General features: G+C 36.5%; 1 protein-coding gene across 1 annotated transcript in view; it reads left to right on the top strand.

The window, feature by feature from the left end:
* Positions 1-11,614: 11,614 nt before the first annotated feature.
* NRCAM (neuronal cell adhesion molecule) overlaps positions 11,615-27,730 on the top strand; it is a 208,304-nt gene continuing 192,188 nt past the window's right edge. Inside the window, 1 exon segment of the mRNA XM_043968191.1 lies at positions 11,615-11,735. The gene's annotated coding sequence lies outside the window, so the exon portion shown is untranslated.

Consider the following 27,730-nt stretch of genomic DNA (forward strand, 5'->3'; position numbering starts at 1 on the left):
GAAAGAGGAAACAATAGGCAATTCAGACCTCGTTGGTGTTTTTTTAGACAATATCTAATCCAAACCTCTCATGTCATTGGTAAGGATACTCGTGCCCCCAATGCCTAAGGTCAAACAGTTAGTTGATTATGTCAGCTAGCAGGGGCAGAGAAGCATGTATCCAGGAATAAGCCAGCCTACCTACTACGCACTCATAAATAGCAGCCAGAGCTGATAGCAAGAGATGCCACAGATGTTCTATAGCAGGACAGACAAGAAATGTCAAGAGGCTGTCTCCACCCTACTGGTGCATCAATAGAGAGGGCAGAGTCCACAATGAGAGTCCAGCAGCAGGGGGTAGCCCACTGGGGCAGAGAAGCGATCATCATTTCCCTCAGAGCTTCCCTCTGAGGTCACAATTACAAGCCAAGTCATAAAAAAGCAGGCTAAATAGGGACTCTTGACTGGTGATCATGATTACAAAACAGGCTTCTCCTGCCCATATAACCCAGGTAAATTTATTTCTCCGTGTGACAGCTATGAGTTTTTCAGTGGGGCCACAAAACTCTGGTCAAATATCACGTGCTACACTGGTATTAAATTGTTAAGATTAAAGCACATACTTTCCCTTCCTTTTTAACAAATGGTTAATTACCAAATTGTATAATAGCATCCACTACCAATGAATAATTACTCATAATTTTGCATGTTTTATACTGTCCTACTCAAGTGTTTTTGGAGAATATACTTTGTTGATGGAAATTTTTTCATGTTTATTTAGTCTTATCTGTTGTATCAAAACAATTTATCAAGGAAAAAAAAATTTTTCAGAACCATGGCCCTGGGAAATCCCTTCTGTCCTTAGCAATCTGAGAGTGGTTTTCACCACTGGTACTTCTGGGTCAAGAGTTCTGAAGCTTTCTTTTGGTCTCATGGATTCCTTTTGGTGGTCTCGTGAAATCCACGGACCCCTTCTCAAAATAATGTTTTTAAATGCATAAAATAAATTATATAAGATTACAAAGGAAACCCATTATATTGAAATGCAGTTATCAAAATACTTAAAAAAAAAACCAAATTCATGGATCCCAGCTTAAGAACCACTGATTGAGTCTTGTGTATTACTTTGGCATCTATGCTGCTGGCCCTGGCCTTAAGATTTTCCTTAAAAATATATATCCCAGGGGCAGCTAGGTGGCACAGTGGATAGAGCACTGGCTCTGGATTCAGGAGGACCTGAGTTCAAATCCAGCCTCAGACACTTGACACTTACTAGCTGTGTGACCTTAGGCAAGTCACTTAACCCTCATTGCCCCCCCATATATATATACCATATACATATACCATATATATATGTGTGTGTGTGTATACATATATGCACACATATGCACTACATTCATAAATGCACACTCACATATGTGTATGTGTGTATGTTCTAGAGGTGAGGAGGAGAGAAAACAGGGCAGAATCATTCTTGTTCAAGGACATATTGAATAGCATTTCTCTGTGGGCAGGGGGGAGACCTCAGGAACCAACATAAGCTGGCCTCAGTTCCCTTGGGTGGAGGTGATGATGAAACAGGCTATTAATTGTGCTAACGAATATATGGTTGATGTGTTTCCTGAGGTTCTCTCCCTCCCCCATTCCCACATTAGAAGCTTTTGCTAGGAAAGAAAACATTCCCTCATAGCCCACAGTAGAACCCAGGCTCCTCACTACAAACCCAACATATCCTTTGTATCATGCCACATTGCCTTTGATTTGTTTCTTTTTCTCCAGGATAAGAACTAGGTGACATTATAGAAAATCAAATGCCATTTCAACACAAGGAGGAACTTTGAAGACAGCTACCCAGTGGCAGAAAGGGCTGTCTCCATTGCTTTAAATAGTAAAGTGGAGTCTAGATGACCTTCTCTTAGGGATATTGTATAAGAGATTCTTAATGTGGCTAGGAAGCTGGATTGAATAACATCTACAATTCTAAGGGGAAATTCCCTTTGTAAGCAAATGAATAGAGGGGAAAAGGAAGCTCCAAGCCATTGAGGATAATAGTTCAAGAATAAGAAAAATAAAAAAAGAGAGAGAACAGAAAAAGGTGATGATGAGTGTTTAGAACAAATGCAGGAATGAGAAAAAGATGAAAAAGAAAGTCAAGAAACTGAAAAAATAATCATGCCCTTGGTGATCTCAAATCCATCCAGTAAAGGAACAATCTTAGAGCAAACACCTCATCAGAAACACAATGGAAGACTCATCTGAAAAGATTTTTAAATCATTTTTTCATTTGGTGATCTCATCAACTCCAATAGGTTCTATTATTATCTCTATGCTTATGATTTCTTTTTCTATATTCCCAGCCCTAAATATTCTCCTGAGCTCCAGTACCACATTTTTAATATGTTGAGTAGGATGGAATGCAGGGCATCTTAAACTTAACATGTTGAAAATAGAATATAACCCCTTCTCAACCTTCCCTCTTCCCAATTTTCCTGTTACTGTTCTATTCCTATGACTGTTGGGAGTCCCACCATTCCTTCAGTCGTTCACAAACGTGGTGTCATCCTCAAGTCCTCCTGTGAACTGGCCTCACATATACAATTTGTAATTATGGCTTCTTGTTTCTGCATTCACGTTTCTCATATGTATCCCCTTTTCTATTTAGCAGTCATCACTCTGGCACAGACCTCATTACCTCATGCTTGTACCATTCCTGTACCTTTCTGGTTGTCTGCCTCAAGTCTCTCCCTACTCCAAACTATCCTCCACCAAGTTGTGAAAGTGATTTCTTTTCCCCTTTGCTCATATCACCTCCACCCCCATACATGTGTCCAATGAGTTCTAGTGTCTCCCTATTACTAGTAATATCAAATATGAAATCCTCTGTCGTTGAAAGCCATCACAAGCTGGTTCCAGCCTGCCTTTGTAGACTTCTTACACTTTATTATCCTTTACACACTCTAAAATCCCATTACATCGGCTGACTTGATATAGCTCAAACCCAACCATCTATCTTCCAGCTCCATGCCTTTTCCCTGGTTTTTCTCCATGCCTGAAACAATCTGATAATGTAGCAGCTCTCACAGAGTGAGAGTATTGTGAGATACCATAGTCAGCTCTGCTGGCACAGGTGCTAACCCTCCTTAAATATTCCACAAACAACTATAACGTTGGGGCAATGCAGCCAGCTTTATTCCCATCATCCCCTTCCACACCCCAACATACTTGATATTACCACTTCTCCCTGGCCATGCTGCTGACCACTTATTTGATGACTATTAATAATGATTATGGATGTTGAGTTTAATTCCTTTCTAGTTTAATCTTTTCATTTTCCTATGAAGACCCCCATATCTATTTCTAACTCTCAGCCCTCACTCACATTTCCTTTGTTTAGAATATTTCTTGTTTTTCCTTGCCAGAGTAACTGTGCTTTATCCAACCTAGTGCAATGGGTTTACATCTTCATTGACATAAGTAGTAGCAGTACAAGTGAAGTCAAGTATCACTGAAGTAGGTGTAAAGGAAGATAATTATAAATTTGAAATCATGTGTTCTCTGAAGACAGAACATAGTATTGTGTTCCTTTTACAACAGAAGGGATTTAGGTTAGACAGAAGGCATTTTCTAATATTAAGGCACATTGCAGGTACATAATCAACCAACATTTATTGAATACTTGCTATCTGCAAGGCAATACAATTGATACTTGGGATGAAAGAAATTTGGTAGCAGTCTTGCCCTCAATGCTTGGTTTGCAATCTAGTTGAAATAATTTGTATGCCTTAAAAGATTAATAACAATCAGGGGCAGATAAGTGGCACAGCAGATAAAGCACTGACCTTGGATTTAGGAAGACCTGAGTTCAAATCTGACCTCAGACACTTGACACTTACTAGCTGTGTGACCCTGGACAAGTAACTTAACCCTCATTGTCTCACAAAAAAGATGAATAACAATCAAAGGCAGCATCTCTTAAATGTCACATAAATGGAATGGACAATAAGTATCACAAAGGGCCAATCAAAAGGAGAGGGTGTATGTGAAAGCAGGCATTTAACCTTAACCTCAAATTTAAAAGATTACTCAAATTTAGCAGGTAAAAAGTTTTCACCATTCAATTATGGAACAAAAACATTGAATGGTCTTCATGTGCTTTTTTTTTTTTTTTTAGTGAGACAATTGGGGTTAAGTGACTTGCCCAGGGTCACACAGCTAGTAAGTGTTAAGTGTCTGAGGCCGGGTTTGAGCTCAGGTACTCCTGACTCCAGGGCTGGTGCTCTATCCACTGCGCCACCTAGCTGCCCCTTCATGTGCTTTTTAATGATTATATTAACAGTTATAACATATTACATATAAGTATGTAGTATTATAATATACATTATATTATATTAACTATTATAATGTTATTACATTGTAGAAAAGCTAGATGTTCCACTCAACAATTAATGCATTTGTAGAAGATAGCTATACATTCATCTTGGCCTAAAATTACCTCACAAAATTCTCTTAATTTTAAAAAAAAAATATTCAAACTATGTCTCACTTTTAATGTCATATTTTATTTTCATGTATTTCATTTATTTTTATTATGGCAAGAGACGTAAAAAACTAAAAGTAGTCCAGGCTTCTTTAGGTCTATGACATCTTTTCTGATGCCATTCAGCAGAGGAGAGATAACTGAAGTTTGTCAAAGAGATGGAAATTGAACTGAACCTCTAAGAAAGGACATGGCGAAATGGGGATTTGAAGGCGCTCTCTGTTGAGGGGGGAGGGTGAACACAAGTTTAAGAGGTGTGGCATTTTAGGAGAATGGAGTAGGGCAATTTGGATAGAGAAAAGTATATATGAGGGGAAGTTGTGAGAGGATAATACTAGCAATAAAAGTTCTTTAAAAGCTTTGAATGCCAGACAAAAGAGTTTGAACTTTATATGCAATTGAAAAGCACTGGAAATTTAAGAGCATTGGGTTACACATATTCAAAGCTGTATTTTAGGGTGATTAATCTGGCAGTAGTGTGACATCAATTGGAGCAAGGATAGATGAGAGGTAAGAGAAACTCAATTAGAGGAGCTTTATTTGAATAGTCTAGTTAGTTGTGAGGTAGGGTTGGTCTGAATTAGATGTTAGCAGTGGGAATGGAAAGGAAGAAGTATTAGAGAACATTTATAAAAATGTTTAAAAACAAGATCTAGTTTCACTCCTTTGGCATGGTTTGGGTGGGTTCTGCTGATGAATTTTCCAAATCCCTTTAGAATCTATATTTTAATCTATATTTTATTTTAATATGATTTTGAAACTTATAGACATCTGAAGTATTTATGTATCAAGTTCAGATTCTTTCAGAAATATGGGGAAATACTTGGGAGGGTTTAGAGAGAGGAAGGCTAGAGGAAAGGGAAAGAGTGGGTGAGTTTACACATAGGACATACAAAGAGGGAGAGTAGGGAGGTGGAGAAAAATCACTTAGACACTCGGACACACTTCAGCTGTGCGTGGCTGTTTGTTAGGTCATTGCCATGGCAACTGAAACTACCAGAAGATGGTAATGAGTCTCACATGTTACAACCAGTGATGGAAATGGAAATGATTTGCTCAGGGAATTCTGACTGTATTTTTGTTAAGTGGTCTTCATGCTAGTTGAGTCCTAGAGAGCCATGTTCTCCATCCCCCATAACTGCTTTCTTCTCTTTCTGTTTCCCCCTTTTCCAACACTTGTTATAATTTATATCCTACTAATTATTCAGTCAGGTTTACATTGTTCCTCTAGCTATTCTTGGAAACTTCTGTGTTAACATTTTCACTTGTGTGAAGCCAATTCGCGTTTAGAAGATTTTAAATGCTGTTAGATGAAGGATTTGAATGAAGACCATGTTGTATTTTCTTGACATACATTAACACTGACAATAGAGCTATTTAGAAAGTGCTGCAACACTGTGTATAAAAATTTGAATTAGTTTGAATAGTGTCAATTAAAGGAAACTAACCCTACCTACCTCTATCTACATTTTAACTATTTGTAAGGGCTCTTCTGTTAAGATCTATGTTTACTTTTGATTTTTAAAATGGGGACTTATATGTGAGTGCTTCTAAAAGAGAGATTAGTAATTTTTTTTTTTTGGTGAGGCAATTGGGGTTAAGTGACTTGCCCAGGGTCACACAGCTATTAAGTGTCAAGTGTCAGAGGCCAGATTTGAACTCAGGTACTCCTGAATCCAGGGCTGGTGCTTTATCCAATGCGTCATCTAGCTGCCCTGAGATTAGTAATTTTTACTACATTTTTATCATAAAAACAAATTGCAGTTAATCTGTTTCTGTGTTAAGATTGTTTCAGAAGAAAGCTGATTTTTGCTGTTTTCCTGAAACATTTGCCAAATCATAGCAACACTATTTCTTCTCCCTGTCAAAATTTCCTCAGTTTGGGTATTTTGCCTATCAGTAAATTAAGAGGAAGCCACAGGATATGAGCCTGCTGCCCTATCAAAGCATCTGCGGGGTTTCTGCGCTTGCTATCCTGTATTTACAGAAATAGATTACTACTCTAGCACTAGCCACCAAATTACATGGTACTTAACTTGTCTCAGTCATGCAGAGCAGGAGCTTCGAGAAAGACACACTTTCATGCCTCTGAACTTCTGGCTATATTATATTATTTCTGGGAGGGAGAGGGGAAAAGTCTTGTGAAACAATCAGTTATTCCATTCAGTGTATGGTTATATTTAGCAAAGCAGATGATTTCACATTCGGCTAATAAATTGTCATTCTCTTTTTCCCCGTGAAAGAATTCAAAAGGAAAACATTTATCATCGCAGCAGTAGAATATCCTGTAGAGAAACAGCAAAGGTTATGAAACCTGTGCAAATAACAAGGAAGGAGATGATGATACTAGATTATAATTCAGAGTTTAGATATTTCTTTGGAAGGATTGTTGGCTTGTTTTGTTTTGTTTTGGTTATGTGAGGCAGTTGAGGTTAAGCGCAGGGTCACACAGCTAGTAAGTGTCAAATTTTGGGCTTTCTTATATCCATCTCATAACCAGAAATACCAAGAAAGCTCAAGATGAATTACATAGTTTTCATGGACTCCAATTTAATAATAATTTAAGATGGGAATTGATGTAGTGAATAGAATTGAGTTCAAGTCCTGCTTCTGATCCTTACTGGCTATGGGTTAAATCGCCTAATCTCTCAGTGCCCCCAGGTAATACTCTAAGACTATAAACTTCAGAGAAGGTGTCAACCTGTAAAGGTATAGTTTCCTCATCAGTAAACCTCTATCCCAATAAAAACACAGCTTCGAACAGATAAGTTAAAGAGCCCAACAACAGTTTGGCTTTGTATTACATTTAGAGAAGCATGTATTTGATATAGTCTATTTGGTTCTGATCTTGATTTCATCAGCATAGAGCAATGGTGTCAAACTCAAATAGAAATGGATAGCTACAGATGTATACTGATATAAAAAACCACAAATTAACATTATCTATGGTGTTGTAGTTTTAGTTATTTTGTTATATATGTTCCATTTACATCTTAATGTGGCTTATATCATACTGGGTATTTTTCTTTCTTTCTTTTTTTTAAGTGAGGCAATTGGGGTTAAGTGACTTGCCCAGGGTCACACAGCTAGTAAGTGTTAAGTGTGTGAGGCCGGATTTGAACTCAGGTACTCCTGACTCCAGGGCCGGTGCTCTATCCACTGCGCCACCTAGCTGCCCCTCAAAATTTTTTTAAAAAATGAAACAAAAAGTGAGCATTTCAGTAGAAATAGTTAGGAAACAGTGGGTAGAGTCCTAGACCTGGAGCCAGGCACACAAATTCAAATTTGGCCTCAGATACTTACAAGCTGTGTGACCCTGGACAGTCACTTAATCTGTTTACCTCAGTTTGCCCAACTATAAAATGTAGATAATAATAGTATCTACTCACCAAGTGTTGTGAGAATCAAATGAAATAATATTTGCAAAGTACTTTGCTTAATATGTACTTTAGTCGTCCTTCCTCATCATTATGTAGTAAGGCCTCGAAATGACACTATTAGTGAAAAGACATTTTCTAAGAATTTAATAAAGATTCATAAAGCAGTGCCATTTAGGCAACATACTAATGACTTAAAGAGTATATGCAATTAACCTGTTCATGGATATTGAGGTTTCTTTATTGTCCCAATTGCTTTTTGCTGTCAGGATTGAAACTTTTTTTTCCTTAATAAAAATATATTTCAAGGTAAAAAGAATTAGTTCAAAGAGACTCCCTCTTGAATGGCAGTTGCAATAAATGTGTTTTATTATGACAGCTTCCATCCTTGTGGTCAAGTGACAGATTTTATCCCAGGTTTTGAGGTGCCCGTTAAACACAGTGCTCCATTTAAGAAAAATGTTTTGAGTAGCCCACTGAGTAGCTACTGTTGGAAAAGTAACAGGTCACAGTGGGAGACAGAGCAGGAACTGGGCCCCCAGAAGCACTTAGTGTTTAATGGGTCTTCCGCTGTTGTGAAGCAGTGTGCTGAAATAATTCTGATTAGGCTTGGTCAATCAAGCTGCAGAATCACAATTGTCTTTCTTTCATTCAGGTTTTAATGTTCACAGTACAATCCCAGTTCAAAATACACATTTAAGTCATCCTTGCACTTTTCTCTTTAAAACACAAATTCCTTTCAGAGTAGCCTGTGAACCATTCTTACACCTGTGGGAAAAGCACATTTGCCAGAGATTGTTACATTAACACATTTAAGGGGAGAAATGCTTAAATTTGACACTGCTATTTGAGTGTGTGTTGGAACTTTTATATTTGATTCTAGAGAAAATGACTGAAAAGGGTAAGACAGTGGTTGAGTTCACATATGGAAATACATGTGATACCAAGTATAGCTCATGTTTTCAGGCATTATTCATATATATATATATGTATATATATTCACACACATAAATACACACTATATATATATATAAATGTATAGTTGTATTTACTTGTATAGTGTAGAGCAATGTATAGTTGTGTAATGTATATATTATATATTGTGTAGTTCTATTACATGTATAGCAAAGACCAATAAACTGTGTACAGGGAAATAGCTATACTACATTGTGATGGCACACTCAATATGAACACTAGACTTGGAGTCAGGAAGATCCAAGTTCAAATCTTTGACAATTATTAGCTGTGTGACCCCAGGCAAGTCATTTACCCTCTATCAACTTCATTTTACTGATCTGTGAAATGGAGGTAATAATTGCACCTACCTCAGAGAGTTATTGTGAGCATAAAATTAGTAGAGTGCTTTTCACATTTTAAATTTAGCCATTATGATGGGAAATTACATGTAGAGTAGGATAGCATAACTATGCTACATGTAGAATGGGATAGAATAGCTCTGTTACACATATGTCTGATTATTTGGTTTTTTGTCAGTTGAGAACATGGAAAGTACCTGAAAATACAGTGGAAGATGTGCTTTTTAAAAATAATAAACATTTTAATTTATAGTTTTGAGTTCCAAATTTTATCCCTCCTTCCCTCCTTCCCTCCTCCTCCCCTCACCCCTCATTGAAGCAGTAAGCTATCAGATGTAAGCTATACATGTGCATTTATGTAAAACATTACCATATTAGTCATTTTGAACAAGAAAACTTGAATAAAAGAAAAAAATGAAAAAGTGAAAAATAGCATGCTTCAATCTGTATGCAATCCATATCAGTTCTTTCTTTGGAGGTGGATAATATGTTTCATCATTAGTCCTTTGGGATTGTTTTGGATCACTGTATTGCTGAGAATAGTTAAGTCATTCACAGTTTTTCATCAAACAATATTACTGTCTCTGTGCATAATGTTCTCTTGGTTCTGCTCACTTCACTACGCATCAATTCATACAAGACTTTCCAAGCCTTTCTGAAATCATCCTGCTTATCATTTCTTTTTTTTGGTCATTTCTTATAGCACAATAATTAATATTCCATCACCATCATATACCACAGCTTGTTTAGCCATTCCTCAATTGATGGGCATTCCTTTGATTTCCAATGAAGATGTACTTTTTAAAGGGGAAAATGGTTGAAAGCTTCTCTTCACTTCCAACCATTCCCATTATTTGATCATTTAAGAGATATGCCTTTTTAATGGAATAAAAAAAGCAAACCAGAAGATTTTAACTTTAAAAAATTAGAACTATGACTAGAATAATTCAAACAGATGTGCAGTGGAAGAGTATGGTTAGAATACTCTGATATCTCTACTTGGTTGAATTTCAGAGGTCATGTGGATGTGGTCATTGCGGATCTCCCTGACAATATGCTTTGAAGGAGATTATGTTACATGTTGGTTGTGCTTTTGTGAAGAAAGGCATTCTTCTGAGCAGGTCTTAAGAAAAGCTGAAAAGAGCTTCAAAGAAGTATATCCACCTATTGTTCATAGCAGTCACTGTAATAAATGGAGAACAGATTTTGGGGTTTGTTCTTATGAAATGGATAAACAGGTTAGAAATCATGGTAAATTAATACTTCGGAAACTCGGACTGTCTACTGAATGCCATAAAACACTGCCTCTCTTAGTTTTATTTTTTTCAGGGAACTAGGGAGCTTGAAAAAAGAATCAGCCTTGTGTACCTAATGCTGCCTCTAGGTACATAATTGTGTAAGCATTTCAAGGATTCAGAGAAAGTGACATGACTAGAAATCAAACATGGTACAAAGTACATTTTAGAGATATTTGCCATTTTTCCTCCAGGCAGAAGAAATGATCTGATTTTAGGGACTTAATACTGTGTTCAATAAAGTGCTATGTAAATTGTAAATATAAATGTGAGCTGTTTTTACTAAAACATCCCATAGAAAACACTAAAAAATCAGCAAGTACATTTTTGAGGGCTTTTGCAACACCGAATACTATACACATAATTTCCAGTTTATCATGAATAATATCTAATTAAAGTTTGAAACCTTCTGCTACCATCAGGGTAAAGGACATAAAGGCATTAGTGTAGAAAAAAGACAAGAAGAAAAAGAGAATCAAGGAACGTGTAACTGGCATGAAGCAAAAGACATAAATAAGGATAGCCCCAATTTCTGTAATTCTCCTAAAAATCCACTCTGGAATTTCAGATGAAAAGGAGACTTGGTGAGGTTGCTCAGTGTTCATGAATGAAAACTGAGGAGTGACTGTAATAGTATAGACTCTGTAGATAACATATTGTGTGGCTTCACCTGAAATACATTGATGTGCTGAAAGAAATAAAGGGATCTCAAACAGTTATTTTGTCCAATGAAAAAAAGAAAGAAGTGAAAGTAGAGTTAGATGTATGCTTTATTTAACTTGTTCTCACACTGGTAGTGGTAGAGGTAAAGGAAAATGAGAAAAACTCAAACTAGATTAATTTTTTTAAAGGAAGAGAACATATATCACTTACTTTCTTAAAGCAGTACTGGTTCCAAGCCCTAACACATTTTGCAATTTCACGAAACCGTTTTGAGCAACTAAACAGATTTTGCCTGAGTCTTAAATGGATACAGGGAAATGTTTAACCCCTATTGTATTGCCACAAAGACTAGCTGATCACACTGGGAAGCTTGGGAGGTCTGAACGGAATTTGATTGGCTGTTGAGAATAGTGTCCTTTTAACATGTTCCTGCACACACCAGCCACAGCAAGATTCAATTGCTGATGCTTTAATCTGCAGAAATGCACTGTGATGGGAGTTCCATTTAAGTTTTCCACTTGTTCCTGGAAAGAAAAGGCAAGGAGCAATGTGTAACTGCATTTGTAAGGTAATATCTGTGTTTATTAAGTATGGCTGAGAGGGTGATGTTTTTGATGGTTCACTTTGCTGATTGCTAGTGCTGTCTGCCTTTCTATAAGATGCCACTTAATGATTTATTTTAATGATTTGTTTAAACTTGAGGTCCGACTGAGAATTGTGTTTTCAGCTCTAAAAGCCTGTGTGAAGTTTAGTGTTCCCTGTTCATTGATTTAGTTGACTTAAAGAGCCCTTCTGGTTATTGGGACTACGGTGATATTAAGTATAACAAAGTGAGGCTTAGATTTGATGTTCAGGCAGATTTTGTTTAAATATTTTGTGTTGCTTAGTATAGAAAACCTATATTCATATTTACTATAGTTGTAAATCAGTTTCAGAATACAATTTTCATTGTATTCATTCATTAATTCTGAATGAATAGTTTTTTTCTTTTTAGTCACTGGCCCATTTTTCATGTTACCTTAAAATGAAATTCTAACCAGGAATGAATTCTCCCTTGTCTGCTGCAAACATTCTTATTGTTGGAAAGAAGTTGTAATACAATCCTCTGTATGTTCAGTGTATAGTGTAAACTTTCACTGATGCTCCTCTTTGATTAAACAGACAGCATCTTGTTGGCACTTTCCCTTGACATCTCTCTGCTCATTTGACATGAAGTACTGAGCTTTTTAATGGGCCTTCTTTATTGACTCTGTCACAGGCATCAATATTCCAGTGATAGTGATACCCTTAGGATGCCTGTAAGAAAAAAGAATTGGGTCTACATTTTTTAAATGTATCACTTGGGTTTGTCAGCACTTCCTTAAGAAATACCCTTAAATATTTCCCATAATAATGGTGTTTATAATTTTCATGTACTAGTGCTTCAGAATTTTCCAAGGCAAAATTCAAAACAACCTCTCTGTGTTTAGGCTGCTGCAACATATCTATTTTATTTAGCCTGAAGTTTTACATCCTTAAAATGACACACGATTTATAATTTTTCCTCACTTGGAAAGGTCTATAATGAGGCAAAGGTAGTCAAGGATACTGTGTGATGTATCCAAAGACAATTCCTTCCCCCACCCTCCTTTTCTGATTGTCTGCACCATCATGAAATGGGGAGTGAAAACCATGTGTTTGGTATTTGTCTAAATGATTAAACCATTTTGGACTTAGCCCTCTAGAAGGAATGTGCTGGCAGTAGACAGCTTTAAGCCAGTAGCTTCAAAGTCAAATATAAGAACTTTCTGGGTAGAAGGAAGAATAGTAAAGAGAGCGAGAGACCAGAGGGAGCAAAGATACCAAGCCCAGTGCCTTGGAGACCATGGAGTAGTTGTTAATCTCTTCTATGAAACCTTCCCTCTTCTCCAAGTTGTTATCTCCCCCTCTTCAGATTACCTTGTATTTCCTTATAGGAAGACATGTATTCTTCAAAAGAATGTAAGCTTCTAGAGAACAGCAACTTTATTGGTTTTGTCTTCTTCGTATCCTTAGGACTTAATATGGTGCTTTATGTGTAATAAATGTTTGTTGAACCAAATTAAATTGAAAGAAAACTAGATTTCTGCATCAGGGAACCTGACTTCAAATCGAGGCTCCTACATTTAACAGCCGAGAGACCTTAGGCAACTTATTTAACCTTACTTAAGCCTTAGTTTCCTCAAGTGTATAAATGTAAGTTTTTTGCCTAGCTTACAGATTTGTGGCAGAGAACACGCTTTGCAAACCTTAAAGCAATAAAAGTGAGTTTTATTGCACAAAGAACAGCTAGGTTCCCATTAGTGTGAATAACAAATTGCCAGCACTTAACAAATGTTCATTGAAAGAGCAGAATATTGAATATTGAATTTGGAAAGTATTGAGGAGTTAGAGGCGGGCATGATTCTTGTTGTTAATGCTTTTTCTCCTTTACCTACCCCTTCCACAGCTCTTTTTCAGTAGAAGCTTTAAAAACATCCTCATTCCCCTTCATATTCCAACCCTTATATCTTGACCTATCCTGAGGATTTATACTATCTGTCAAAAGTGGACATTCCCAGTTGCCACAGGCCACCTTTGGACACAAGTGGGAATCTAACTATTCTTCCCCTTAGGGATTTTCAGTTTCTTGCATGAGACTAATCCATCAGATCAGCAAATGGGTCAACTTGAAAGCATCTCTTCATAATACAGAAGAGACTGGGTCCAATGTTTGCCTGAAGCGCATTAAGGGTAATTGGATTCTGCAATTAAAATAACACCACTATGCCAATATGCGCCATTTTTTCCCTTTTATCTTTTCAAAGCCCAAACATGATTGGAGAAACAGTAATTAATGCATGCATATTCACTAAATGTATTCTTTTTAAAGGAAGACCCTCATTTCTCAGCCTTCAAGTTTAATTCTTTTCACTTATGCACTATTTCCTTAAGCACTCCAATCAAATTTTATTGTGTTTGCAGTTAGCTCCTAAATTCTTCTTAAAGCTACACAGGGTTATTGTCTGAAATATCTTGCCTTGCAGTTGAAATGCAATTTTTCAAACCTCAATTTAGGTACCATCTTCCATGTCATTAATACAAGTAAAGCTGTAAGAATACATTCTTATCTAGTGAATTCCTTCTGAAATGTAATGAAGTATACTGGTTATTAGAAAATCCTCTTTATATATAGCTCTCTCAGGCATTAACACTTCACTGAAGCAGATAATGCCTTAACTCTTGGATGTAGAGAATATTCGGATACTCACAAACCAGAACAGAGATATGAAACATCTTTTTTTGGGGGGGGGGCAATGAGAGTTAAGTGACTTGCCCAGGGTCACACAGCTAGTAACTGTCAAGTGTCTGAGGCCAGATTTGAACTCAGGTCCTCCTGAATCTAGACCTGGTGCTTTATCCACTTCATCTCCTAGCTGCCCCCGAAGCAGCTATCTTTTACAAAGGTTTCATATATATGAAAATTTACAAAAATATAAACTGCCTAGAGTAGCAGAAGAAAAAAATAAAATATCTAAATAGACCTATTTTAGAAAAAAAGAAATTGAACAGGCCATAAAGGAACTTCCTAAGAAAAAAGTATGAGGACCAGAAGGATTTACAAATAAAATCAGATCTAAATAAATGGAGAAATATAAGTTGTTTATGGGTAGGCATGGAAAATATAAGTCACAATTTTACCAAAATTAATCTGTATCCAATGCCATCCCAATTAAATGACTACAAATGTTACTGAGCTAGAAAAAACAATAACAATTCATTTGAAAGAATGAAAAAGTCAAGAATATCAAAGGAACTAATGGGAAAAATAGATATAAAGGAAGGAAGTTTAGCAGTACCAGATCTTAAACTATATTATAAGGCAGTAATTATCAAAACTATCTGGTACTGGCTAAGAAACAGAAAGGTCAATCAATGGAACAGACTAGACATGCAATCTACAACAGCAAATGAAATTATCAATATCTTACACCATACACCAAGAAAAGTTCAAAATGGATACATGAAGTAGATACAAAAGGAGATATTACAAGAAAATTTAAAGAACATGGCACATATTACATATCAGACTTATGGATAGGAAAACAATTTATGAGCAAACAAGAGATAAAGAGCATTGTGAGATGTAAAATGGATAATTTTTATTACATGAAATTTAAAAGTTTTTTGTGTAAATGAAACAAACGTAGCCAAAATAAGGAAAGCAGAAAATTGGGGGGAAATGTTTTAGAGAGTTCCTCATATAAAGGTCTTATATCTCAAATATATAAAGAATTAAGTCAAATATATGAGAATGTGAGTCATTCTCCAATAGATAAATGGTCAAAGGATATGAACAGGAAATTTACTAACAAAGATATCAAAACAATTTATAGCCCTATGAAAAGATGCTCTACATCATTGATTAGATGATTAGAAAAATGCAAATCAAAACAACATCAAGATATCATTCTATACCTATCAGAGGGGTTAAAAGGATAGAAAGGGGAAGTAACAAATGTTGGAAGGAATGTTGTAAAATTGGGACCTTAATTCATTGTTGGTGGATCTGTGAGCTAATCCAACCATTTTGGAGAGATATGGAATTATGCCCAGAGAGTTATTAAATTGCCTATACCCTTTGACCCAGCAATATGACTCAGGATTGTCCCCAAGATGATTGTGGGGGAAAAGAATTGGAAATCACAGGGATGCCCATCAGTCGGGGAATGGCTGAACAAATTGTGGTACATGTTTATGATGGAATTTTACTCTGCTCTAAGAAATGATGAGCTCAATGATTTTAGAAAAGCATGGAGAGATCTCCACAGAATAATGAAAAGTGAAATGAGCAGAGACAAGAGAACATTCTATACAGTAACATCAGTATTGTTGTAAGAAGAACTTTGAGCAACCAAGTTATTCTGACTATTAGAAATACCCAAATTTACTGCAAAGAGTCTATGAAGGAAGAAACAACTCAAATACAAAAAAAGAACTGACATATATATGCATACACATAAACACATATAAATTTATGTCTAATGATTACCATCTCAAAGTTTGGGGGCAAGGGGAAGGAAAAAAAAGAAAGTTTTATGATAACATGGTGGTATATTTGAAAAAAATAGCAAGTTGTACATAGTATATTGGCAATCTCAGAGCAATGCTCTGTGTTTCTATCCCATAGTTTTATTGGAAATGTTTGTTTTATTTTTCCTAAGGTCAGAATAAAATAAATACATATATGAAAATATATACATGCATGTATATTAATATATATAGCTTTTTATATCAGTTATTATCAAGTTCTTCTCACTATGAATTAATTGATCATTTGGGCTCATATGTGTTTTAAGATTGGTGGAGGTCGCGTACTGTAGAATCTATGATGTACTGGATAGTTAGGTGGCCTCAAAATCAGGAAGACCAGGTATCAACTCCTGCTTCTGATACATGCTGGCTGTTGTGGGCTAGGCCTGCCTCAGGCTAGTACCCTGGTAGTTTAGGTTTAATACTGGAAAAAAATTATATAGATGTAGGCATTCAGTTAACAAGGAAATTTATTTAACCATTAGCACAAAGATATCAACAAGGATAGGCATTGAGTAAACCTTGAGTGTTCTCAATCAGTGTTGAGTGAAATTCCCTTGCTTGAGTTGCTCATTTTGACCCATCAGCCAAGTATCAGACAGCAATAGGAGATTCTTATGTCTATTCCGTGCTTAGACAACCAAGAGGTGACTTCCTCGAGCCAATCAAATGTCAAGGATAATTTCAATACTTTTTATAAAGAAGCTAGACTAACTTGCATGCGAAAGGGGTTAGGATATTGTCCCCATCACACTAGTTTTATGACTCCCAGCAAATTATTTAACCTCCCATTGCCTCAAACAAATCTCTAAGACTATAAATTATAGAGCAACTGACCATCTGCATTGGTAGAGAGGTTTTCCTTATCAGTAGCTCTCTATACCAATGAAACCACAGGTCTACCATCCCCAATTAATTTTTGTTATACCAGATTAATTGTAAAATTCCATTCTTATACATTTCTGTTACCTTTGTGGCAACCTCTTTCGCGCTGAAAAACCACGCATAGTTTAATTGTAATTTAGTTATATGTTCTTCAATAATTTGATGTTTGTTTTTTTCATTGTGTGTGCTCCCTTCAGTAACTGCTTTAGGATTATTAGATGATAGATAAAAAGCTGGAAGGGACCCTCAGCATCCTTCTCTAGGCCTCAGAGAAATTAAGTAAATTTCACACTTGTATTAAGTCACAGAAGCAGGATTTTTCTGCTCTACCAAACTGCCTTCTCTTTTGGAATTCTTGGCCATATAGTTCCATAAAATCTCCATAGAGGATCCACCCCACATGCTGGAGGCTTTTCTCTTAAAATTGAAATTTTTTAAATTAAATAAAAAATTAAAATATTTCAGTTATTTCATTTATTGGAAGATGAACTGTATAGCTGTTGCATCTTATTCTTACCACATAACTGGCCCACCTCCTTTTCTAGTTATACATGGCCTTGCTGGTGTCTTTTGTGTAGATATCCCACACATCTTTTCACTGCCTTTTAGGCCATTTGAAATTTCTACTCTTCTGAGGTTGAACTGTTCCATGATTCATTGAATTATAACATAAATGGAAGAATATTGGTGTTAAAAAAATTCATAGGATTTTAGGACTATAGATTTAGTTCTAGAATGGACCTAAAAGGTCATGGGCTTGTGTGGCATCATAAAAATACTGCAGTTTCCTTTACTTTTTTTTTTTTGGTGGGGCAATGAGGGTTAAGTGACTTACCCAGTGTCACACAGCTAGTAAGTGTCAAGTGTCCGAGACCAGCTTGGAGCTCAGGTCCTCCTGAATCCAGGTCTGGTGCTTTATCCACTGCACTACCTACCTACCTCAAAATACTGCAGTTTCCAAAAGCAATCCATCACTATTTCCTCCTATTTGATTTTGGGCCCTCTTGTTGTCTAGCTGTAGCTTCCTGTCTCTCTGTGGCATCTGTCCAAGATGCATGTCTCTCTGTTTGACAACTTGCTTAATATTAGTGCTCAGCAGATTGTCTCCACAGAGACTTCTGTCAAAAATATTAAATAATCTTAATGAATTCCTAGGAGACAACATAGGAATCTTGAAGGCTGCATTTTACTTAGAAAGTTCTAAGGTTTTGGTACTTAATAAACAATAAACTTTGCTCTACCTTTCAGTTAATTTTTACCAAATACTAATTAATAGTGGGTGCTAAAATAAGCCAAAGAACATCAAGAATGCCTTTATCATTTTTTTTTTCTGAGTGTTTATGTATTGACAGTACCTGGCACACTGTAATAAAATTTACATTTGGAAAAATGAAATAGAGTTGGTAATTATCTAGCAAATTTGAAATCTCTTTGTAGTTAGCCAAATTGCACAATTGATGGGATTTTTCCCCCTCAGAAAGCTATCAACTTAGTCCAGCATTAAACAGAAAATTGCTACATCTTTATTTTAGATTCACTGCCTTAGCACTGGTTGTTCTGGGGAAAGGGCTTTGTGAAACTTTGAGTATTATAGAAATGAGTCGTTAATTAGAAGGTGATTTAACATTCATTTTTAAAACCTAAGGAGCTACCTGGAATTAACCCCAAGTGGATAAAAATGGTGTGATTTTCTTAAGGGGGGGTGTTAGTAATAGCTGGTCAAGTAACTTTGCCACAGAAGTAACATAATGTGCCCAAGTCATCACTTAGATCCTGTGTGCCATCTTTTCCAGGTATTAAACTCCTGAGAGTCATAACTTATTAATCAGATAAGATAGGAAATTGAAATGGATATAGTTCATCTTTTCAAAACTAGAATTCCAAATGCTATTTCTCAATAGGAACATTTTTAATGAGAATTAAAGATAATTAATGGGGAGACATCATTCTGAGGTTTTTTGACTATCCTAATCTACTGGCTCTTATAGTAGCATCCTTTATAGTCAAGGCTGCAATGGTTAGGTCTTCCAAGCATAGAAAATAGAAGTGAGTGCAAATAATTAGTACTACATAGCTTCACCTTACTTTTTCCCCATTTCATATGAGATAAAATTGCATGGTATGAAAGAAAATCTGGTGACATTGTGAATGACCTCAAAATGGCTTTCATAAAAAAAGAAAAAAAGACCTATGATATCTGAAAGTGTTTTTTAAACTAGAAATTATATTTCCATGGATTTGTGATCTTAACAATGTGAATACTCCAACAATTCAGATTGTAATGAATCCATACCTTCTCATTGTATTCAATTCTTGTGCATGTCTTCCTATAAATCTACCATAGGAACTCCATCTGCCATGTGGTGGGATATTACTTGAAATCACTTGCCTTGTAGAAATATCTGGGAACTGTATATGTTAGAGGTTGGTTGCCTCTCATTCTCACTACATGACTGTTATGTCCTTTTCTGGTTATACATCTCCTTGATGTACACATGATATTTATTAGTAATAAAATAAAGCCTACTCATATTTCCATATGACTCTCCATTACTCTTTGGGTAATTTGTAGATTTTATTCTTTGGAGACTGTGTATTATGTGACTCACACTCACCCAACATCACTGGAAAAAATATTGACATTAAAAAAATAGGCCTTTGTTCCTTTACTAGAAATGGTATTTAAAACAAACTGGCAAATGCCTTCCATTTGGCATACTGGATTATAGCTTCATCTATAAAATGTACACAATAATACTGCTAGTATTTATCTCACAGTATTGTTGTGAGAATCGAATGGAATAATATATGTAAAGTGCTTTGTGAACCTTAATAGTGCTATAGAAACATCAGTTATTATTATCACTAGAATTTTAGTGTTGAAAGTCAGTGAATAGGGGGCAGCTAGGTGGCACAGTAGATAAAACACCGGCCCTGGATTCAGGAGGACCTGAGTTCAAATCTGGCCTCAGACACTTAACTAGCTGTGTGACCCTGGGCAAGTCACTTAACCCTCATTGCCCCACAAAAGAAAGAAAGAAAGAAAGAAAGAAAGAAAGTAAGTAAGTCCGGGAATAAGGAATAGAGTATTATACTCAGAGTAAAGTAAAACAGTTCAAATTATGCCTCTGCCATACTTACTAGCTATGTGATTCTAGGCAAAATCATTTATTCTCTCAGAACTTTATTTGCCTCATCTATAAAAAGTGGGTTACTAATGTCCATAGTAAATCCACCACAAAGTTGTTATAAAGGCTATGTATGGATTCTCCTGTAGTTTGTTAATACCCATCTTAAAATGTGGTACCCAGAACTGTGCATAATACCCAAAATGTATTGATAAGTACAAATGAAATATAACAGATATGTTATCTCTCTTTTTCTAGACAGTAGAATTCTCTTATTGCTGCTTAAGTTCTTTTTAGTTTAGTACCTGCTATGTCACACTGTTGACTCTTAAATTGTTTTATATTTTATTTTCCCCCAATTACATGCAAAAAATAATTTTTAACATTCATTGTTTTTCGTCGAGTTCCAAATTCTATCCCTCCTTCCCCTCCCTACTCCTTGAGATGGTAAGCAATCTGATACAGGTTATGCATGTTCAATCATGTAAAACATTTCCATATTAGTCATTTTGTGGAAGAAAACCGAAAAAGAAAGAGGAAGGAAGGAAGGAAGGAAGGGAGGGAGGGGAAAATATTATGCTTTGTTCTATATTCAGATGCCATCAGTTCTTTCTCTGGAGGTAGATAGCATTTCTCATCACGAGTCTTTTGGAATTGTCTTGGATCATTGAACTGCTGAGAATAGCTAAGTCATTCACAGTTGTTCATCACAAAGTATTGCTCTTATTATGTCCAGTGTTCTAATTCTGCTCACTTCATTCTGTATCCATACTTTTAAATCTTTCCAGGTTTTCCTGAAATCATCCTGCTTGTCACTTCTTATAGCACAATAATGTTCCATTACAATCATACACCACAGCTTGTTTAGCCATTCCCCAATTGATGGGCATCCTTTCAATTTCTACCAAAAAAAGCTGCTATAAATATTTTTTGTACAAATATGTTCTTTTCCCTTTTTAAAATCTCTTTGGGATACAGACCTAGTAGTGGTATTGCTGTATACATAGGTTTTTTTAGCCCTTTGGGCATAGTTCCAAATTGTTCTCCAGAATGGTTAGATTAGTTCGCAACTTCACCAGCCGCACTATTGACTCTTAACTGATTTTGCAATCTACAAAAATCCTAAAACACAAATTACTTTCTGGCTACACTTTCCCCATCCGTGTATAGAACTTTTTGTTTATACCTATTAAATTTGGATTTTGCCCATCTTCCTTGATGTTTGAATTCTTTTTAGTCCTAAATTGGTAATCCAATAAACCTGAAATTCTGTTCACTTATGAACAGATCAGGTTCATACCAACTAAAAATTTGATAATAGCAAAATTTACATATTGATCCATGCCATTGAATAAAAAATCTAAACAGAAGAATTTAGAACAGAGCCCCGTGCCACACCACTTTAGTCCTCCCCTCTTGTTGACATGGATTTATTCATTAACTATTACTATTTTGGTCCAGGCATTTAACCAGTCCCAAAACTACATATATTCTGTCATTCAGCCAATATATCTTCATCTATTCACAAGGATATTAGACAGACTGTGGCAAAAATCTTGCTGAAATTCAGACGTATTATTTCTAGAATTGTTACTTCAGTAGTCAACAAAGAGAATGTGGTTAGTCTAGCATGATCTATTATAAAGGAGCCCATGCTGTCTCATAGGCAGCTAGATGGCAATGGATAAAGTGGTTGGCCTAGAGTCAGGAAAACCTGAGTTCAAATTCAGCCTCAGATACTTACAAATTGTGTGACACTGGACAAGTCACTTAATCTCTGCCTCAGTTTCCTTAACTGTAAAATGTGGATACTGATGACACCTACCTGCCATGGGTGTTGTGTTCCATAGTTGTGAGGATCAAATGAGATAATAGTCATAAAGTGCTTAACACAGTGCCTGGCACATAGTAGGTACTATTTAAATGCTTATTCTTTCTCTTGTCCTTCCCTTTATAATGTTTCTAATTCCAAGTGCTTATAAACCATTCTTTTACTAATCTCTTCTGGACTTTTGATAGGACTGACCTTATGCTTGTCACTACATTATCTGAACAATCCATTTCCTTCCCATTTTTAAAAACAGGAACAATACTTGCCATCCCTCAGTTCTATATCACCACTTCTCTAGTCTTTCCCAAAAATCATGTATGATGCTCAAACCAATGACATTACCAAGTTCTTTAAGCATTCTGGGATAAGGGAAGCAACTCTGGATTCACAGAGGACCGGAGTTTGAGCCCGACTCCTTCTGTGTGATCTTGGCAGGTTACTAACTTTCCTGGGCTTTGGTTTTCTCGGGTACAAAAGGAAAAGAGTTGGACTTTATAATTTTAAAAGTCCCTTCCAACTATGAATCCTGGCCCAGTGACTTGAATTCATTGAGAGCAGCTAAGTGGTCTCTTACCATAGCTTTACTTATTTTGCATTTAAATTTACAATTAACTGCTTTTGTTTTCTCCTCCCCAAAGCATTTACTTTGGTAAACAAAATAGAAGCAAAATGGAAATTAAGAAGTAGTACCTTTTTTTCTCTCACCTGTTTTCATCATCTCAAATCTCCCAACTTGTGAAAAGGTGTTATTTTGATTACTTGAGAGATCCACGATTTCATCAATGTGGGTGCTACAACCTCTAGGAAAAATCACTTCCCAGAATAGTAGATTTTCTTCAAGGCTCAGTCATATCCCACATCCTGTGGGAAGCCTTTCCTAATTTCCCTAAATCAATAGAGCTCTCTCTCCTTTCCCAAAATGTCAAGCCTATACTTACCTATTTCCATATTATATTCTTTCCCTAGAATGTTGAAGTACATTTTAACCCTTATATTCTTTTTACCTTTCTGTGACAAGATAAGAATAGGCGCAGAGAGTAGTTTAGCATGGCTGAAAAATAGAATACATAAAGGGAAATAGTAGATTAGGCTGAACAAGTATGATGAAACCAGATCATGGAGGGCCTTGGGTGTCAAGATTAGGAGTTTACACTCTATTTGGTAGACGATGGAGAATGATCGAAAGTTGTTGAGTAAAGGAATGACATAATAATTAGGAAGATCGTTTAGGCATGTGAGGACCTGAACAAAGGTGGTAGAAATGGGTGTAGGTTGAAGAAATAGAAGTGACAGAACATGGTAAATAATTTGATGTGGGGGATGAAGAAGAGAGAAGAATAAAATCTTATTCCAAGGTTATAAGCCTATAAGTCTGGTGAAACAGAAATAGACAAGTTAGGGGGAGGAAGAGGTTTAGGGAAGAAAATAATCAGTTTAGTTTTAGACATAAAGTGCCAGCAGCATTTCCATATGGAGATATTCATTAGAAATATGGAACTGGGACTCTGGGAAGAGGCTAGGAATGGAGATAGAGATTTGGAAGTTAGTAGTATATAGGTAATAATTGAAGCAAAGAGTAAAAATTCAATCATAAAGGAATAGTACATAAAGAGAGCTGAACCTTAGAAGATATTTTTGTTTATGGTATGACAGAAGGATGCAGGAGAGACAAAAAAGTGGTCAGAGATTTTGGAAGAGAACCATGAGAGTTCAGTGCAAGGAAACCAAAAGATGAGACTGAAAAATTCAGCAGCAATGGAGTACACAGTGACAAATGCTATGTAAATGTCAAAGATGATGAAACCATTCAAAAAAGATTATTAGTCTTGGTAATAGGGAAGTCATCAGTGGTCTCAGATAGTGTTGATTTAGGAGAATGGTATTGATAGAAGCCAGATTGACAGGCTTTAAGAACTGAGTAGGCAGTGAGGAAGTGGAGGCAGCAGTGTAAATGACTATTTTTAGGAGTTTGGCAGTGAAAGGGAGGAGAAATATAGGCCAATAGCTTGAAGAGATGACAAGGTCAAGAGAAAGGTTTTGGATTATGTCTTAAGCATAAAAGAAATCTGAGGGTGTTTGTCGTCTGAAGGAAAGAAGCCAATAGATACGAAGGGTTTAAAAATACACAAGAGGAGCAGCTAGGTGGTGCAGTGGATAGAGCACCGGCCCTGGAGTCAGGAGGACCTGAGTTCAAATCCAGCCTCAGAGACTTAACACTTACTAGCTGTGTGACCTTGGACAAGTCACTTAACCCCAATTGCCTCACTTAAAAAAATACACGAGAGTTAGTTGATGGAGCAAGATCATAGAGGAAATGGGAGGAGATGGAATCAAGAAGAGAGGGGAATAAGTTAGTTTTAAGGAGAAGGGCCACCTCTTCCTTTAATAGGCTGGAGGGGAGACAAGAATAAATGAAGACACTAGGAGGATTACATGAGTAGAGAATAAAGATTGTAAGACAAAGTAATTTGCCAAGAATAACAGGGAAGCAGCTGTAATTGGGGATTGCAACAGGAGGAAGTTTGAAATATATGAGTAAATAAATTACTGTGGAACAATAAGAACCAGGTTGAAGTTATTGAAATAACTTCAATGGATCTGTGGTTTCTTTGATATGGGCATTGCTTCTAATGATACAGATTGCAACCTTTACATACCTTCTCGTCCTATGCATGTTCTATAATGGTTGGTACAGGGATTTCTTGCTTTCTCCTGCTATTTCACAAATCATAGTTAACAAATGCTGCGGCATCTATTTATGCCCACCATGTGTTTTTATACTAATAATTTAGACTTTTCCTGATATTGCTCTGTTCCTTGCTTCGTACCAACATGACATTAGTAGGATAGTACTGATGTTTAAAAAAAAGAATATGTGTGGACTTTTGCTCCAGTGAGAAATCTGGGATAATTTAAAAACACTGAACAACTTCTAAAGGAAGCTGTGCCTTTATTTTATACTACTTATCTTTGCCAGGTTTTTAATCTTTTCATTTTATACTACTTATTTGTAAGTCCAGTTTCTTGTCCATCTATGGACTTGTCCAAAATTCATATAATTAAGGGAATAACAACTGGAGCTGCCAATTGATATCATCCATTTTGTTAATCTTTTGTGTATATTTAGACCAATCATTTCCACATTGCCATGGGTTTCACTGAGATTTTTCAATGTTTCAGGCTCATTGCAATTAGTACAATGGTAGGTGTAACGGATTAGACGTTTTGAAGATTCTTATCACTGATAAATTATTCTTTTGTTTGGACTCCAGATAGAACATTTTCCATGATGCTGGGGAATACCTTGTGTTACACCTTGTTTAATATCAATGTGCAATGGATGCTTGGGCAAAGTTATTTCATAAATGCAATTTTCAAAAAATATCATCAAAATTTTAACATATATGTAGGAGATACCTCATTTGAAAGGGATCATCAGGCCTGCATTTCAGAAAACCTATTTCAGGAAAATGTAAATTGAACAACTAACCAAGGAAGTTTGTTGCACAAAAATTAACTTTAATAAAATCTCCTTTCCTACTATAGCTCCAGGCTATGTTAGACAGGTCCTCTTAGGGAATGTTGTATTCATTTTATTTGTATACCCAGTACCTATCATAGTGCCTGGCTTAATAAATATTTGTTCATCATTTGAATTTGAATATTTTTTTTAAAAATCAGTAAATAATTGCTATAAATGGGATCTTATATTTTTTATAGTTCTGACTACTAATTTTTAAAAATCACCTTAGCCTATTTGGTTCTCTGTGAAAAAATTGATGGCAAATAACCCAGTGACAGGCATATACAAGAAATATAGCTGTGCTAACAAGTCTAGTACCGGAATATGCTGTTAAATGCCATTGTCTTTGTTTTGGCTTAAGAAGAAATTTCAAGGATGTTTCATATTACAGCTAATAGTAGTATAAGAATTTTGTCTGACTATACCTAAAAGATGAGCTTTGGGGCCCCAGTGTAAAATAATTTGAGATTAAAAACCTGGCAAACCTGTGCCCGAGTTCCATGCCAGAAGCAAATTGCTGAAACCACAAGTTGGGGGGGAAGCTTTTCCCAGAAGTCTAAAAGAGGTTTTTCTTGCAAGTCATCTATTATATGGGGACAGATAATGTGTTATAGTGGTAATCCAGGAGCTAGAACCACTATCTAATTTACTTTTTAAAAGGAAAATTTTAAATTATATTAAAAATTAAAATCCTAATAAAGAAATAAGCCTGCCTAGGAAAAGACACTGTGGTAATCAAGATGGTCTTTGGTTAGAGTGTTGCCACCCTTCATATTTAATACTGCAGCTGCCAAGAGTGTTCCGACCACAGAGTTGAAATGACCTGCCATCTTGCCACACTGATTCCTTTCTCTAATCTATCCTTTGATTAGCAGCTGTTGCCACTGTTCCTGGCTTTGTCCCTGCCTCCTAGGAAACCCAAGGCTTCTGCTCCATATTAGGTACCCCACGTCTGTTTGCTCCAACATGCCAGCACGGTCCATTGGCTGCTGCTATTTCTCCATCTTCGACCGATATGTTACAGTACTTAGGTATATTCTGGTTGTCTATGTTCTGCCTGGCTATAAAAGTCAGAGCGCCGCAGTTTCTTGGGTATCATGTTTTTAGTTTAGGTACAGAAGCATGGAGAGGCGATGAACTTTAGCATGCAGTTCCCTAAGATGGGTTGTCAAATTGTCACTCACAGCCTGACCTCTTCTCTACCCCTGATCCTGTTCTGTGCTCACACAGACTCAGTTTGCCCTTGGTGGGCTGATTACCTCTCTTTACCCAGAAAGGGAGTTAATCCAGGGGCATAGAAAATAAAACTAAGGTCTAGCTTATATCCAGTTCTTCCTAAGTGTGAGTAACAGGGTCATGGAATCACTGAGATTTGTATAGAAACCTCGGCAGCCATCTAATTCAACCTGTGCACAAAAAGAATCCCCACCATAGGTGGTGTGTGGGGAGAGAGCTGGCTGTGGAGTCAGGAAGAACTGAGCTCAAATCTGGCCTCAGAGAATGACTAGCTGTGTGATCTTGAGCAAGTCACTTAGCCTCCTCTTGCCTCAGTTTCCTCATCTGTAAAATGGGAATAACAATAATACCTACCCGACAGGGCTGTTGGGAAGATCAAATGAGATAACAATTAGCATGGTGTCTGGCATATTAGAAGCATTATGTAAATGTAAGCTATTACTGTAATGTACCTGAAAAGCAGAGCAGCTAGATGATGCAGTGGATAGAGCACTGGCCCTGAATTTGGGAGGACCTAAGTTCAAATCTCACCTCAGACACTTACTAGCTGTGTGACCCTGGGCAAGTCACTTAACTCCAATTGTCTTAAACATCTGGGGCCATCTCCATTCGTCCTAATATGTATCTTGCCACTGGATGCAGATGGCTCTGGAGGAGAGAATGAAGTTGGGGACCTTGCACAGCCCTTCCTTACTTAAATCCAATTCACTGCAAGTCACGACTTCACCCCAATGTCATGGTCCTCTTTAAGAATGAAGAACATAAACAATAACAACCTGAGAAGCAATCATATGGTCTTTTCTTGATGAATTCCCAAGAGGGGAACCCACCGTCTCTTGAGGAAGCTTGTTCTACTTTTGGACAGATTT

This window comes from Dromiciops gliroides, chromosome 5 (assembly GCF_019393635.1).
Source record: "Dromiciops gliroides isolate mDroGli1 chromosome 5, mDroGli1.pri, whole genome shotgun sequence".
Lineage (NCBI taxonomy): Eukaryota > Metazoa > Chordata > Mammalia > Microbiotheria > Microbiotheriidae > Dromiciops > Dromiciops gliroides.